General features: G+C 35.3%; 2 pseudogenes; both read left to right on the plus strand.

Annotated features, from left to right (window-relative positions):
* LOC141489452 (plakophilin-4-like) overlaps positions 1-12850 on the plus strand; it is a 35558-nt pseudogene extending 22708 nt beyond the window's left edge.
* Positions 12851-12882: 32 nt separating this feature from the next.
* On the plus strand, positions 12883-16639 carry LOC141489453 (plakophilin-4-like; annotated as a pseudogene).
* The last annotated feature ends 643 nt before the right edge of the window (positions 16640-17282 follow it).

Here is a 17282-nt window from a genome sequence, read left to right on the forward strand (position 1 = left end):
AGTCAGACATGACTCAAAAATGACTGAAGGTGATAGAATGGGCCTGAATTTTTTTTAAAGTCAAAAAATGACATGATCATTACCTATGCCTGAAGAAGATTTTAGCAGTCATATAAAGACAGTTAACAGAAGAGAAAAAGATAAAAAGAGAATATATCTAAAAGATTACTGTAAAAATTCCAACAAAACATTATGAGAACTTAAATCATGAGAGGGGCCATCTTAAGAAGTGAAGAGACTCAAGTGGTATTGACAGTGTATGTTGATAATAATTGACAAATTGGATGTGTGTAATCATGAGTAGTGAAAGTCTTCAAAATTCTGAACCTTAGTAACTGGGAGTGTGTTTGAAGTTTTAAGAGAAATATAGGCAATTTGAAGGAGGCCTTTTAAATAGAAGATGTTTCAACATTCAATATTCAACATGAAATAGAATGAAGGCAGAGAAGCAAGAATGACCAGTTGATCATGATGACTGAAGGAGGCAAGAATTAAAAGAGAATTACTTTAAGATAAGTTAGAAAGAAAGACGGAATGATAATTGATGGAGTTCTTTAACTGTCAGAGTAATGGTTTATATATTTTGAGTAACCATAAACTTTTAGAGGAAGAAATAATATGATGAAAATATTCAAGGAAATTAATTTGACATAATTTTGAATGATAAGATAAACTAGCTTACAATATAGTTTGCATGGTAAATCACATACAAAAATATCTGTACTTATATAAGACATGGTTCAAGCAAAAGACTGCAAATGTATTTTGATGGGAGAAATGACTGAAGTGAATGAGAAAAAAGATCATGAGAGAGAAGGATTTGACTATGAACTTAGATGATAGTTAAGATTTCAACCTCTTCACCATTTATTTACAACTTTCTAAGATTATTCCTTTCTCAATTTAGATTCCTCAAATCTTTTTTCTTGGATCATAATAGACCAGGGGAAGTTGCATATTTTCTTTGGAAATATACATATCATCTGTTTTTTTTTTGTTTTTTAGAGGTTTTTATATTTTTTATGTATCAAAAACCCAATGTGTCAATTTTGCAAATGGCCCTCTTCACAATAAAATGTTCCTGAATACCTAAAAATAGGATTATAAAGGAAATCAATTATTTATGAATATATTTTTTCTCATCCAAGTTCATGGACCAATTGAAATCTCTGAGAATCCCAGATTAAAAATCCCTAATTTCATAAATTATTCTGTTTTAAAGCACTTGACCTTCCTTAATTTCAGGGCCCAAAACTAAAATAAAAGAATGTTGAATGAAAACATCAGAAGAGGCTAAAGTACTTCATTCCTATCTCATCCCAAGATTGGAAAAAGATTTCCCTCAGGCTCTATCTGGATATTGACCCTATTGTTCTGACTAGATGTTAGCCCTTCCCCTCAAAGGTCTTCCAACCTTTTCTAGTACTTTCTTTTGTCAAGAAAAACAACTTATGTAATAGCTTCTTAAGGTTGTGTCTCTCCATAAACTTACTCCCTACAGAAATACAGTCAACCCTAATGTTTTCTCCTTCTCTTGGATGCTCCAAAACCCTGATACTGTGGTGATAATCCCAAATTACAATTCTCTTACCTCGATTTAAAAGATCCTAAATTTTGCTGTTTTGATAGTCTTCATTATTTCAGATCGACAATTGCAATGAGTAATTATTTTTCCAGTGAATAATGGTTCATTCTAATCTTTTTGATTAACTAGAGTTTCTGGAAGTGATATCAATCCCTTTATGATCAAAACCATTCTTTGAAAGAATCTTTTTGATGACAATATTCAGCAAGGACTATGTTCATGAGAAACACATCCTTTGTTCAAGACCTATAGTGATAGGGTCCCAATGCAAATGGAATAGCTGGGGTGGGGAGATTTGAAAGAGACAGGGTTTTTTTAATTGAGGAAATCCCTAGCCTTTTTGACTCATGAGACTAAGGAAAAGCTTAAATTTTAATTCGCAGTTTAATGCAAAAGTTCATAGATTACTACAAAAAGTTTTCAAGTTCCTAACAAAATTTCACAAGGTGAATTATTTGAGAAGCAGCACAATTGTACTTCAGTAGAAGTGGTGAAGTTAGGTAAAGAAGAAACAGCCACAAGCTGAACTGATGAAAACAGCAAAAACAGTTAAGAAAGTCACAAAAGGATGGGAAAGGAAATAGTCACAAGATGGTGAATGGGTTTAGATAAGAGTGCATCTTAGAGAAATAGTTGGGCTGAACTTTTAGAGTCTTGCTCACTTCTTGTACATGAAGGAATTTCAGAGGTGTCAGAGTTTTGGGAGTTTGAGGGTGCTTGAAGGAGGCAGGAGTCAAGGAGTGACCCACCTGGACTTGACTAGAGTAATGCATACCTTGGAAAGCTAAGAGCAAGAAACATGGAAGAGGAGTAGGGGAAAGAGACTGGATTTGATTTCTATTATTTTAGTGAATTTACATTTGAGAAAAGGATTCAACTGAACAATGAAGAGAGAGTCAGACATGCACAGAAGATAGTTCCTTAATTTTACAGGAAAAGTGAGATAAATGTTTCTCCCTTCAAAACCAGTACCTCCCAACTTAATGTCATTCCATTTGGGGGCAATTATTGGAAAATTCTTTCTGTTATTTAGCTTGAGCCCAAATTGTTATCATTTTAATCCCTACCACCTATTTTCAAATTTCTTCTATCTGGGGCCAACCAGAACATATGTGTTCCCTCTTCCTTGACAACCCTTCAAATATTTGAAGGCAGTTCTTAAATTCTCTCTTAAGAATTCTCTAAGTCAAACTCTCTAGTTGTACATTGTAGTCATACCTGATGGGTAATTATATAAATTAATTTGCAACCATGAAGGTTGGCTCGGTGAAGTCTTTGCTTCTATTTTAATTCATTCAAAATTATCAGGACAAGTGGAAAATGAAATTGGTAATGGATGAGATTGAGCCATAATAGTCCAGGAAACATCCCAGGACAATGGAATCATAGTAATTTTCTAATCTCCAATTTAGTGAATTTTAGGGTTTGTCAAAACAATAGTTAGAAGTCTTTAATAGGTGGCAAAATTCTACATAAGGACAGGAAAGGCCTTCACTAGAATTACCTTCTTTCTAGACAAATTTAATTATTGTTGGTTTTAAAATACAATGTTATTTTATTAGTAAATGAATATCTGTGAATTCTTACTGGACTGAGCTCAGTCTAGAAACTTAACCTCTTAATATTCATCAATATAAGAAACTAAGGACATTTTAACATCCTAAACCACAATAACTGCATCTATGTTGCAAATTTACAGTAATTTAAATCTCAAATTTCAAAGCAATGGATTTTTTAAAATATGAATATAAGATTAGTGAAAATGTCAGTATGGGCTGCAAGACTTGAAAGAGTAAGGGAAGAAATGGAAATAACAACTGGGAGATTCCAACAAGTCAGAAAAAGAAAAAGAAAAAAAGGAAAAAAAAATTGGAGAATGTCAGGCCAGGAGATTCAAGATACCTACCATACAACATTGGTTCAATTTTTAATTAAGCATGATCAATCTTTAGAAGTGTTTCTTTTTCTTTTTTTTGCATTGTACAAACTCTAAAAATCTTAGAGTTCATGAATTAAGATTGAAAAATTCCCCCCCCCCTTCATTCTGATTCCTCCCTAACTTTCCTAACTTATTTCATAGTACTACTATACAGAGAAACTATAGTTCATCAAAGTTAAACTTCAAACCTTTGCCCATAATGTTCTTCCTTATATTTGTAAAATGCCACATTCCTCTATCTGTTGAAATTGTCCCATCCAACAAAACCAAGCTATATCTGTTCCCCATAATATATTTTCTTTTGGTCCCTTTCAGAAGAAGGCATGGAAAGTCATAATAGTTGTTCATAATACTTTCAACTTATCATGCCATTGTTATTGCATATATTTTTGTCTTAGGGTATAACTCAAATAGCACCTCCTCTGGCAGACTTTTCCAACATTTTCAGTTGTAATGTTTCATCAAAACTAAGAGTATTTTTTTGAATTTCTTTTATATAATGGTGTGTGTCCCCACAATCCAAGCAAAACACAAGAATTTCTCTACCAAATAAATTACTTAATCATTTCACTCTATTTAATATAAGACAATCATTTCCCAACCCATAGCAAGTTGGAAAAGTCTATTTAATTGAGTAATAAATTCAATTGGGCAAATTAGTAAAACTAGTGAGAACAAAATTCCTATAACCCATATTAACTGAACAAATAAATTCAAGGTATAAATTACAAACAGAAATATATACATAATGAATTTGGAAGGAGTGAAATGTTTCTACTATTTAATTAAGCATTTAAATTAAATAATTTCCATAAAATACTGTAACACTTTTTTTAGTTCCTCATCTTTATAAGGCATTTTTGTACTTTCATTGGTATTCACTTTTCTTCATATGATAATATTTTGGTTCTATGTTCTTCTCTTAATATTGTTTTATAAAATCTTTTTAGATTTATCTTTATTTATTATACTTATGATCTTAGTTAAATGATAGTACAGTACTAATGGAAGTGGGTGTCACTGATGCTGCAGGGAAACAAAAGTCTTTATACTAACCCAACTGAATTTAGTTTCCATTTGATTATAATCCAGTTGATATTGATTGAGCGTAATTTCCATGTACTCCAAGTTCTGGTTTAACTGAAATCTTTGGCAAAAAATTACTTTTAGAGGATACAGACACCCTTGTTGGTACATTTACTAGAATTTATTATAACAAAGGCAGGAATCTTCCCTATTTTATTGCTATAGTGTTAGCTCTGAGACAGCTAAGTCACTGAAATCAATGCTTCCCATCCCAAGGTCCAAATATTTTAGGAATAGAAATGTGACTATCCCCACAAGCTGATGCCCAGAGGCTTATCTTCTCATGATTATTCTGGGTGTTTCTCAGTCTCTCTGTCAGAGACTTCACTCTAGCTTTTGGTGACTATCTATTCTACATTTCAGATTTTCATCTCTGAAAAATTAGGTTATAAACCACATAATGACTATTTTCTTAATTATTATCAAATAGTCCTATAGTCAAGATTTCCTATTTTTTATATAAATGAAGGAATTGGGAAAAATGTGAGGTCAATGAATAAAATGCTAATTGTTCACTCTTTCTGATTTCTACCAAACATTATTCTGGAACTTTTTAAATGCAAATCTGTAGCTGATCACATATGGTCATTCAAATGCTTCCTCTTTTGTTTGTCCTTCTACCCTGCAAATGCCATCAAGGAAAAAGTCTGAAAAGGCCGTGATAGTGCTCAATTTTTAAATGCTCCATAATTATTTAGACATTACCTAATTTTTAGGACATTTAGATCTTTTCATTTTTTTCAGTTATACTCATAGATACTATTAAAATTTCTGTTCTGATAACATTTTTGCACTTGGAAATAATATCCCTACAAACTTCTGAGAATCCTTAGTTTCTTCTGTAAAGTGATAGAACTATACAAGACAGGTACGATTTACAATTCTCTATGTAGTAGTCAACTTGGATATTACTAATACATAGATCAACCCTTAACTGAGACAAGTCAATGGTTCCCTATTGCTTCTAGCATAAAATACAACTACTGTTTGGTATTTAAAGCCATAATTTAGCTCTCATCTACCTTCCCAAACTGAATATACATTATTCCTTTTTTTCATTTCAGATAACCTATTAATTGGAATTCTAAATTCTATTTCTGACTTTGAACAATTTGTCCCCTATGCCTGAATTAGCTTCCCAATTTAATTCTATCTTTTGACACATAGATTCCTTCAAAACTACATTTGGTTGACAATTCATATAAGAACCATTTTTTTTTAGGTTTTTGCAAGGCAAATGGGGTAAAGTGGCTTGCCCAAGGCCACACAGCTAGGTAATTATTAAGTGTCTGAGACCAGATTTAAACTCAGGTACTCCTGACTCCAGGGCTGGTGCTTTATCCACTGCACCACCTAGCCGCACCAGAACCATTTCTTAATTATAGAAATTTTAAGATTTTTATAGTCCTACCTCTCCCTAACTGATGGTATGCATTAATATTTTTTTTAAATTTTCAAGTACAAGGATAAGATGGTGAAAAGAATCCTGGCATTGTGCTAAGGTCTCCTGGATTTCCCTCAGAACTAATATGAATTAAGCTTCTTAACAGAAATTTCATCAACAAAACCCAGAAATAGAAGGTAGAAGAAGAAAATCTACCAACAAGGTCTGTCTCAGGGGAAGGTAGGTGAGCTGGGGGCAGAAAGCAGAAAGCTAGCACAGGGGTGGTGGGGTAAAGTCCAAGGATGAACCTATGAACATCCATGGAGGCTCTGGTTGTATGAACAGTGGATGGGGAGCCCTAGCAGAGCTGGAGGGGTGTTCCAGCACAGTGTGTTGGACTTCTGTCTACTCAGTTCAAGTTGTCTGAAGGTCCAGGACCACAGACTCCATACATTCAACACAGTCCACTTCCCAGAAACAACAGAGTAACAATCCCCTTTGCCTTCCCTCCACTCTCCCCCCTCCGCCCCAGGCTCAGGCATTCCCTCAGTAGAATAAGGAGATTATCTAGCCCCAGGGACCAGGCCACATTGCTCAAGGATTGTGATATCCAGCTGCTTCCCCAACCCCCTCCAGACCTAGGAAATAGGCCTCAAATCAAGGTCACAGACACTCCAGAGAAAGCAAACAGCACCCTGGCCCACTTGGAGTTACTAAATCCTGTGAGCAAAGCTTCTAATAATTTCAACACCAAAGGGCTATGAACCAGCCCCCCCCCCATCTCCAGGTCTTAGGAAAATGAAGAAAAGTCAGCAGAAATGGGGGTTCATAGAAAACTACCTTGAATTCAAAGAGCCTAACACAGAGAGATCTAGAACTTCTGAGAATGTTATGAACTAGTCAACCAAGAAAGACTTCCTTGAAGCAATCAGGAAGGAGATTAAAAATCAATTGTAAAAACTGGGAAAACAAACTCAAGAGAAAGTTAAAACTTTGCAAGAGAAAAAAATAACATCTCACAACAAGAAAAAAAAACCCTTAGAAAATACAATTGGACAAATGCAAAAAAGAAAGTAGTTCTCTCAAAGCTTCAACTGGGCAAATAGAAAACTCCTTCAAAAATAGAGTTGACCAATTGGAAAAGGAGTTGCAAAAAAGAAAATGAAGAAAAATTATTCTATAAAATACAGAATGAAACCTATGGAAACTAATGATTTCATGGGACAACAAGAATCTGTTAAACAAAACCAAAAACTAAAAAAATATAGAAGAAAATATACAATACTTCATCAGCCAAAGAACTGACCTCAAGGACAGATCCAGAAGAGACAATTCAAGAATCACTGGGCTTCTTGAAAACATTGAGGAGAAAAAAAAAAACCCTTGGCTCAATATTACAGGATTTAGTGATGGAAAATTTCCCTGAAGTCATGCGACCAGAGGACAAAAGTTATTGAAAGAATGCATTGGGTGCAGCTAGGTGTCTCAGTGGATAGAGCACTGGCCCTGGACTCAGGAGTACCTGAGTTCAAATCCGGCCTCAAACATTTAATAATTACCTGCCTGTGTGGCCTTGGGCAAGCCACTTAACCCCATTGCCTTGCAAAAAATAAAATAAAAAAGGAAGTTAGAATGTACTGATCCCCTCCTGAAAGGGTTCCCAATATTTTAGCCAAATTCCAGAACTATCAGATAAAAGAAAAAAAATCTTTCAAGTAATCAGAAAGGAACAATTTAGATACCAAGGAGGCACAGTAAGGATTTCACAGGACCTGGCTGAATCAACATTAAGCGATTGAAGGGCCTGGAATGTGATATTCCAAAGAGCAAGGGAACTTGGAATGCATCATAGAATTATCTATCCAGCAAACTTGAGCCTTCTCTTTCAGGGGAAAAGATGGACATTTAACAAAAATAGGAGACTTGCAACTTTTCCTGATGAAAAGACCAGAACAAAATAGAAAATTTGGAAGTCAAACAGTAACCTTAAAAAAAAAATAAAGAAAAAACTGCTATCAAATAAGATGAAACTGGCTATATCCCCACCTGGGAGACATTATCATAACTCTCCAGAATTGTAACTCTATTAGAGAGAATATATTTAGCTAGAGTAATGGACACTCATGACTTATCTGTGACTCTGATAGAATGATTTAAAAACATTATATCTGTTAAAAGGAAGAACAGTAAAGAGATGAGAGGATGGAGGCATTTGAATGAAGTAAACCACATTACATAAAGAGGTATAAAGGAGAAGAAGCAAGGAGATGAGAACCACCTGAATCTTACTTTCATTAGATGTGGCTCAAAGTTAACATACATACACTCATTTAAGAAACTTATCTTGGGCAACTAGGTGGTGCAGTGGATAGAGCATCGACCCTGGAGTCAGGAGTATCTGAGTTCAAATCCAGCATCAGACACTTAATAATTGCTTAGCTGTGTGACCTTCAGCAAGTCACTTAACCCCATTGCCTTGAATAAAAAAAAATAAATTTATCTTACCTTTCATGTATTAAAAAGGAAAATGGGGAGGGAGGAGGAGGAAAAGGAGAATTCACAGAAGGAAGGGAAAGAAGAATGGACAAAAGGAAAGGGGAAAGAAAGGAGAGGGGCAGTTAGATACCAGGGGACAAACAAACTGAAGGTGGTGGTATTCAAAAATAATTTTCAAGTACATACCTGCCTATAATGGAATATTTCCCATTAGAATTTACTTCTAAGTCAGTAGTCAATGTATAAGAAAAAAATTGCCACCTGTATATGACTCAAACTTTGAAAAATTATTACCATGAAGCTACAGTATTAAATTAAATCCTAATGTCAAGATGGGTTATCTGCTATCATTTTGGAATATTTAAATTTTTTTTAAATGATTGTATTTATTTTGAGTTTTACAATGTTTCTCCTAATCTTACTTCCCTCCCCCCCACCCCCCACAGAAGCCAATTTGCCAGTCTTTACATTGTTTCCATGGCATACATTGGTCCAAATTGAATGTGATGAGAGAGAGAGATCATATCCTTATGGAAGAAAAATAAAGTATAAGAGATAGCAGGGTCAGACAATAAGATATCAATTTTTTTTCCTAAATTAAAGATAATAGTCCTTGGTCTTTGTTCAAACTCCACAGTTGTTTCTCTGGATACAGATGGTATTCTCCATTGTAGACAAGCCTGAATTGTCCCTGAATGTTGGACTGATGGAATGAACGAGTCCATCATGGTTGATCATCGCCCCCATGTTGCTGTTAGCGTGTATAGTGGTTTTCTGGTTCTGCTCATCTCACTCAGCATCAGATCATGCAAATCCCTCCAGGCTTCCCTGAATTCCCATCTCTCCTGGTTTGTAATACAACAATAGTGTTCCATAACATTCATATAACAGTTTGCTAAGCCATTCCCCAATTGAAGGACATTTACTTGATGTTCAATTCTTTGCCACAACAAACAGGGCTGCTATGAATATTTTTGTACAAGTGATGATTTTATCCTTTTTCATCATCTCTTCAGGGTATAGACCCAGTAGTGGTATTGCTGGATCAAAAGGTCTGCACATTTTCATTGCCCTTTGAGCATAGTTTTTGGAATATTTGAAATTTACTTCAGACTACCCAATAGAATTTCAACCATTTTTAAATCATAGTTATGGCCAGAAAAATTAATATAATAAAAGGTTTTTGGAAAGTAGTCTCTCCATCAAATTGAATCCTTTAGATCCATGGAACAAGATAATATAACCTTTCTGACATTCACAAGCATTCCAAATTGCAACTTTCCACTGGGAAAGGATGGTCTTCTTGCTAGATCCACTAGCACTAACTCTTTCTGAACCAGAATTTTGAAGGGCTCAGATTCTTATATTATCAAAGCTAAAATATACAAACATCATATCAGTCAAAAGTTTTCAAATTACCAACATGAAAAAAATAAGACTTATGAAGACCTCAAGCTACATAGTAAGATGTTATTTTAATGGAATTCAATATGCCAATTTGAGCAGTATTTTGTGGTTTTGCCTCAGAAAGTACATGATCATTAATAGCCATATAAAATTCTAACAGGATTGTCTAGTTCTATAAGTTTACAGAAAAAAACTAAGGATAAGGGAAGTAAAAATAATTATTCCACCATAGGAAGAAAGATGGAAAATTTTCCTTGGAAAATTAATTTGTTTGATAAAGTTTCTTTCTCATGAGCTTGTTTTTAAGTGCTAATAGAAAAATGATTATATGGGAAAACAATAGAAGATATACCCCACCTCCATAAATGTGTAATAAAGGTAAGGATAGAAAAGAATATAATTTTTGGATTTCTTAGATTTAAGAAGGCATTTAAAGAAATGACTTCTACATAGTATGAAGATGGTGATAACTGAAAACAAAATGATAACAGAAATGCTCAATTATTAATTTGTTTCTATTTTCTCTTGCAAAAAATATGGTCTTCAGTCTAAAAAGTATAAAACAAAAAGAGCTAATATGGAATTAAGATCCAACATAATTTCAGAGAAATGGTATGAAAGTGTCTTGCAGATCTATGGAAGAAATTATAGATATGATTACTAAGCCATCATCAATGATTTCAAAGAGAAACAGAAAACATTAGAAAGAAAAAAAGAATTTAATCTGAAAATTTACTATAGCTTAGTTTTACTACTTTTTTCCTGGAATCAGAGATAGTTATTTAATTAATCAAAATTCATCATCTTTCAAAGCTGTTTCTTTTTATAGTATTGTTATTGTAGAAATTATCCTGTTTTTGCACACTGTACATATAAGTTTTCTCAGGTCACTCTAAGGCAATGCCTTTCATTATTTGTTAGGGAATGATACATTGAATATATTATTAAAAGCAAAATTAAGAAATTTTAAAGAAATAATGAATTACAAAGAGCAAATATGTATGGTTTCAATAAAAATCCAAGCAATGGAAGACTAATCTTTCACTTTGTTTTCATATACTGTTAAGAAGAAATATTTCTTAGCCCAAGATATTGTTGGATTCACAGTTGAGAAGACCTCGGTTCAATTCAAACTTTTGACACATTAGGTGTGACCCTTTATTTTTATTTTTTGGAGGCAACTCTGTAGAAATTCCTTGTCATAGATACATCTTTGAACTGCATTGGTGTAAGGAGATACCAAATTAAAATTTTATCATATTAAAAAAGCAAAAAATAAAAATCCGTAACTTTTTCACAAATGAGATTAGTAAACCTGTGGAATGTTATGCTTTTTTTTCAGCAAAATATTGAACAAAATTTTCATACTATTTTTGTGGATAAATTTTGGACCATAGGATATCACAGTTATGTCAATTTGAAAACATTCAGTCCTTGACTATAAAAAAGTCATCATTAAATGTTCAATGTTAGCTTTGAATTTCATCTCCAGTGGGAATGTTCTAAGCATTTGCAATTTTCCCTAGTTCAGATTAGCATACTGGAGGTATTACTGAAGGAAAGATAATTAAGATTTCAGTGATTTCAGTCAAGTCTCTAAAATCAAAAGCAAAATAATTGGAAGTTTGCGTTGAAATGAAATAGGTGGGTTAACTAATGTGTGTAAGGGATAGAGCTCTAGGTTTAGATGACCTGAGTACAAATTTGGCCTCAGATATTTGACACTTACTAGCTGTTTGGCCATAGACAAGTCACTGAATCCCATTTACTTTGGTTAAACAAAAAGGCATCAGGAGAAAAAAGCATTCCATATACCAATATTATTGATCCATCAAATTATCAACAAATATGTGTTAGATATGCTTTGTATTCCAGGTACTTGGAATAGATATTTAAGAATAATGAGCCAGTACCTCTCTTTAAAGCACTTACTTTCTACTACTACAGGAATATCTCAAAATGTTAGCAGTAAGCTTTTCTTAAGAATAAAGATATGGGGGCAGCCAGGTTGCACAGTGGATAGAGCACCAGTCCTGGAGTCAGGAGTACCTGAGTTCAAATCTGGCCTCAGACACTTAATAATTATCTAGCTGTGTGGTCTTGAGCAATCCACTTAACCCCATTGCCTTGTAAAAAAAAAAAAACCCTAAAAAATAAAGAATAAAGATATGATCTCTCTCTCATCATATTCAACTTAGTTCAATGCATACTGTGGGAATGATGTAAAGACTAACAAACTGCTTTATGTGGGGGTGGGGGTGGGGGAAAGGAAGCAAGATGGGGGAAAATTTTAAAACTGAAAATAAATAAAATCTTTCTAAAATTAAAAAAAGAATAATAATAATAAATTGGGAGCAAGTCGGGGAACTGTGGGGTGCAGACTTCCAAGTAGCCTTAGGTTGGCTGGCTGGCTGGCTGGCTGGGGCGTTGGGGCTGCTCGGAGGAGCTCGGCAGCACCAGGCACCTGGACTGATTCTGAGGAAGGTGGCACCATGGGCACCAGGTAGAGGGGGAAGTTGGCCATGGGTGGGGTGGGAGAAGTGTTCTAGGGGAGGGGGTGGGAGGGGTTCTGCGTGGGGGCTCAGGAGAGGGGGAGGGAAGATCTCTTGTTCCTGGCACTTTTTTGGGGGGGTGCCATAGCCGCGACCTCCTCCTCGTAGATGGCCGATTCCTGGAGCGACAACAGTTGCTTCCTAACCTGGAAAGAGGAATGCCAGGGCCTCAGCAGGCTCCCTTGGTCGAAGAAGGGCTGCAACAAGCTAAGCAGGAAGCCTCCACAGACTACAGCTACAACTGTTCTTGCCTCTGTGAAGGAGCAGCATTAAGTTTCTTTTTTCATCCACATCGACTTGTGTTCCCAACCCTACTTCAGTTTGGAGCTTCTGTCTCAACGACTCACCAGAGAGCTGGAAGTGGAAACATAAATTGTGGCCAGTCAACTGGAAAGATGTAGAAGGACAAGCTTTAGTTCAGCCTTCTGTAAATATGACCACTTCAACCCTGAGAAGAGTTAGTGCTGTCCAATCTAGAGCACAGTCTCCTTCTTATGTTATCAATACGGGCATTTCTCCTATATAGGGGTCATTGAGAAGTTCTTTGGGTAGGACATATGGTTCTCCTTCAGTGACTGACTCTGACCAATGAACTCAAATGCGTATTCATCTACTACATTACCTGCCCAGCAAGCAGCCTCTCACTATGCAACACAAAAACTTGCTTCTCCCACAGCTGTGCAAAGGGTTGGCTCAGTCACATCAAGGCAAACAACTAATCTCAATGGAACAGCTTCTCAATATCAAGCAGTAGGTTCACCTTTAATCCTGCCTAATGCACAGACTAGGGTAGCTTCTCCATCTCATGTCCAAGTAGGCTCATCTTCCCCAAAATGCTCTGAAATGACTGCAGTTCCACAGCATCTGGGATCATCACTACAAACAATTCTTCAAGCTATTGAACAATTTGGATAGCAATAGTATGAGTTTATGAGAGGATGTTTCCACTTTGTCCAGACAGTCTCACAGGCTTGAGAAGCTCTTATACTTGTCAGCATAGCCAACTTAGTCAAGAATTGTGTTCTGTTGTATATCCTGACTTGCACATCACCCCTATTTATGAAGGTAGAACTTATTATATTCCTATATATCATAGTCTAAATCATGGAACTGTTGAACTCCAGGTGTCATTATATCATTATATAGCATGATATAGCACCATATCACACTGGATCAAGTGTTGAAAATCTGCAAAGACCTTCCAGCCAGCAAAGCACTCTTACATACTAAAGAAACAATTTTTCTCTGAACACAACAGCTATCTATGTGGAACCCTACAAGCCAATTTAGTATCAAATGCAAGAATGCAATTATAACAGACTTCAGCATGCAGCACCAACCAGATCACCATCCACAGAAAGCATTAAAAAGTCCCTAGAGAATTTGCTTGGCAAGACCCTGAACTTCCAGAAGTCATTCACATGGTACATCAGTTTCCATCAATTCAAGCAAATGCAGACACCTATTTACAACATCTGTACTTTGGAGATAACAAAACAAAAACTGAGGTATGTAGATTAGGAGGAATCAAATATATGGTTGACCTTTCAGATCAGAGAGTTTTGGAAGTACAGAAGAATGCTTGTGGTGCACTACACAACCTTGTTTATGGAAAATCTACAGATGAAAATAAAATAGCCATGAAAAATGTTGGTGGTACACCTATCCTGTTGTGATTGTTAAGAAAATCTATTAATGCAGAAATAAGGGAACTTGTCATGGGAGTTCTTTGAAATTTGTCCTTATGTGATGCAGTAAAATGACAGTCATTCAAGATGTTCTATCAACTTTAACAAGCACTGTGATAGTTCCACATTCTGGATGGAATAATTCTTCTTTTGATGAAGATCATAAAATTAAATTTCAGACTTCACTAATTTTGAATAATTCTACAGATTGCCTAAGGAATCTCAACTCTGTGGGAGAAGAAGTATGCAAACAAATGAGATCTTATGAAGGTCTTATAGATTCCTTGTTATATGTGATCCATGCATGTGTGAACATTTCTGTTTATGACAGCAACACTGTGGAAAACTGTGTGTGCACCTTGAGGAACCTGTCATATCGATTAGAATTAGTAGTACCTCAGGCATGACTGCTGGGAATAAATGAATTAGGTGACTTGTTAGGAAAAGTATCTCCCAGCAAAGATTCAGAATCAAGTTGTTGGGGAAAAAGAATAATAAGAAAAGGAGGACTCCACAAGAGGATCAATGGAATGGAGTTGGCACCCTACTTAGATTTTCTAAGTCTCCTAAAGGGGTTGAAATATTTTGGCATCCATCAATAGTAAAGCCATACTGGAACCTTCTAACAGAAAGCTCCAAACCAGCTACTTTAGAAGGCTCGGGAGGATCACTTCAGAACCTCTCTGCAGGCAACTGGAAGTTTGCTGTATATATTCGAGCTGCTGTCTGAAATAAAAAAAAGTTTTCTCATTCTTATAGAACTTCTGAGAATGGACAAGCCCAGAATTGTGTCTTCTGTGGCAACTGCTTTGAGAAACTGGCCTTAGATTTTCCTAACATGGAGCCTGTAGGTGAATATGCTATGTGAAACCTTGTACCTCATCTGCCAAGAGGCAATGGTCTAAGCATTTTGTCTGATGAGACCATGGCAGCAATCTGCTGTGCTCTGCATGAGGACACCAGTAAAAACATGGAGAATGCCAAAGCCCTGGCTGACACTGGAGGGATCGAGAAACTAGTGAACATCACCAAAGAGAAAGGGGACAGATCACTCCTGGAAGTGGTGAAAACAGCAACCCAGATATTGACTACCTTGTGGCAATATCAAGACTTGGGGAGCATTAATAAAAAGGATAGGTGGGATCAAAATCATTTTATTACACCTGTATCAACATTAGAGTATGGAACGATTCAAATCACATCATTCCCTCTCAACTACCAACCAACAGACATCACCTGCCATTGAGTCAGGCTCTAGCAAACCTTCACCAATTTACATCAGTTCCTATTCCTCTCCAGCAAAAGAACAAAATAGATGGTTACAGCACCCACAGCTGTGTTAGTCAAGATGACTCCAACAGAAAGAACTTTGATGCATACAGATTGTATTTGCAGTTTCCTTAGAGATATGAAGACCCTTATTTTGACGATCAAGTTCACTTTGCACCTTCTACTGATTATTCAATACAATGTGGACTGAAATCCACAAAGAATTATGTAGACTTTTATTCTACAGATGAACTTCTTAGAGAGCAGAACAGGGGTTGCCAGACTCCTGGGTGTATCAACAAAAAAATTCAGTAGAGGAACTTTTCTTCTTTAACCTTGTTTCAGGTGAGATGGAGAGATGTGTTTGCTGATTTGATGGTGAAACATGCAAGTGAAATAGAAGGAACAAGAGAAGAAGCATTATTTTTCTTCGAAGAATTTTTGGTAAAGTGAGGAAAGCAATGGAAGAGAACTTTTATAGCTCTGCTTAGGTATTAGTTCTAATTACTTTTAGTTCCTGTAGTGTGGTGAAGGTGTGGGTAATGTGATAAAAGATTTGAGAAATGGATCAAATGAATTGGGAGAGTGGGTAGATCAAATCAAATTAGAGATGATTTTTATGTGAATAAAGTCTGGTTCTCATAGTGTGTACAGAAAAATAAAATAAAATAGATGTCCTTGTTTCATTGATCTTACTAAATGTCAAGATTGTAGGTTTAAAAAAAGGAATAATAATAAATTCACCATTCCCTTTTGAGTCTGTGACCTAATTTAAATATATCTGAATGTTTTTCTGACCTTCTATGTCTAGTTCACTTATTAATCAAGATAAATAGAAATACAAAAACAAAACAAAGAAATGAAAACATCCAGTAGAAAATGTTTGCAAGAGGATAATTTTATTCTTTAAAACAGAAACAATTTTTTCGATATGGCTATTCCCTTCATCTCTTGCTTTAACTCAAAATTTCTCAGTATTCATGAGAGTCTTGTGATAATGAGGCCCTCTAAAATTATTTAGGCTGGTTTATCAAATACAGACTAGAGTTGCTGCTGTTGCTGTTGTTATTGTTATTTTTGTCGCTGAGTTATTTCAATCACGTGCAAATCTCATCACTTCATTTGGAGCTAGGTGATGCCGAGACCAGTGTTACTCAATGCTCAAAGACTCTAAAGGTTGATGCTGTGGATCAGATGTTATGTTCTGCTGACATCTGCTTTGGAAACTTTTGAGTCATTTCTATGCCTTGATTACTTATTGAAATAAGACTTTCTTGGAGGTAGCTAGAGAGTACCCAAAAGACAAGAAAATAAAATTTATCATAGAATCTTAGAATCATATAGCTAAAATAAATCTCTTTTGCTTATAATTCAACCAATTAATTAAGAGGTCCAGGAAAAACTCATAATATTTAATCATTTTCTCAATTTCACACAATTCTTTCCCAGAGAATCAGGATGGATTTAGAGAATAACAAAATATTTAAGTTAGAAGGATCAGAAAATATAACCTTTGTATCCATCTAGTATATATGGTCTGGACCCCCAAAAGTGAACCCACTGCAACATACCAGCCATTGTAGAAAGATCTCCAAGGAGGGAAAAAAATATTTCCTGAAACTATATATTCTACTTTGAGATAGCTGTGATTGTTAAGGTTTTACTTACATTAAGTCAAAATTTATCACTTTACAGTGTCCATTCTTTGTTCCAGATTCTTCCCTCTTGAGTGTAATGTTCTTATTGAACATTGTTTTTAATGATATTCTCATGGTGTTCTTTCAAAAATTTTACATATATCTATCACCTATCAAGTTATCTCTAATCTAATTTACCTTTTATTTTTATTTACCATTTTTTTAAGGTTTTTACAAGG

The sequence above is a fragment of the Macrotis lagotis genome, chromosome 5, assembly GCF_037893015.1.
Source record: "Macrotis lagotis isolate mMagLag1 chromosome 5, bilby.v1.9.chrom.fasta, whole genome shotgun sequence".
In the NCBI taxonomy this organism is placed as follows: Eukaryota; Metazoa; Chordata; class Mammalia; order Peramelemorphia; family Peramelidae; genus Macrotis; species Macrotis lagotis.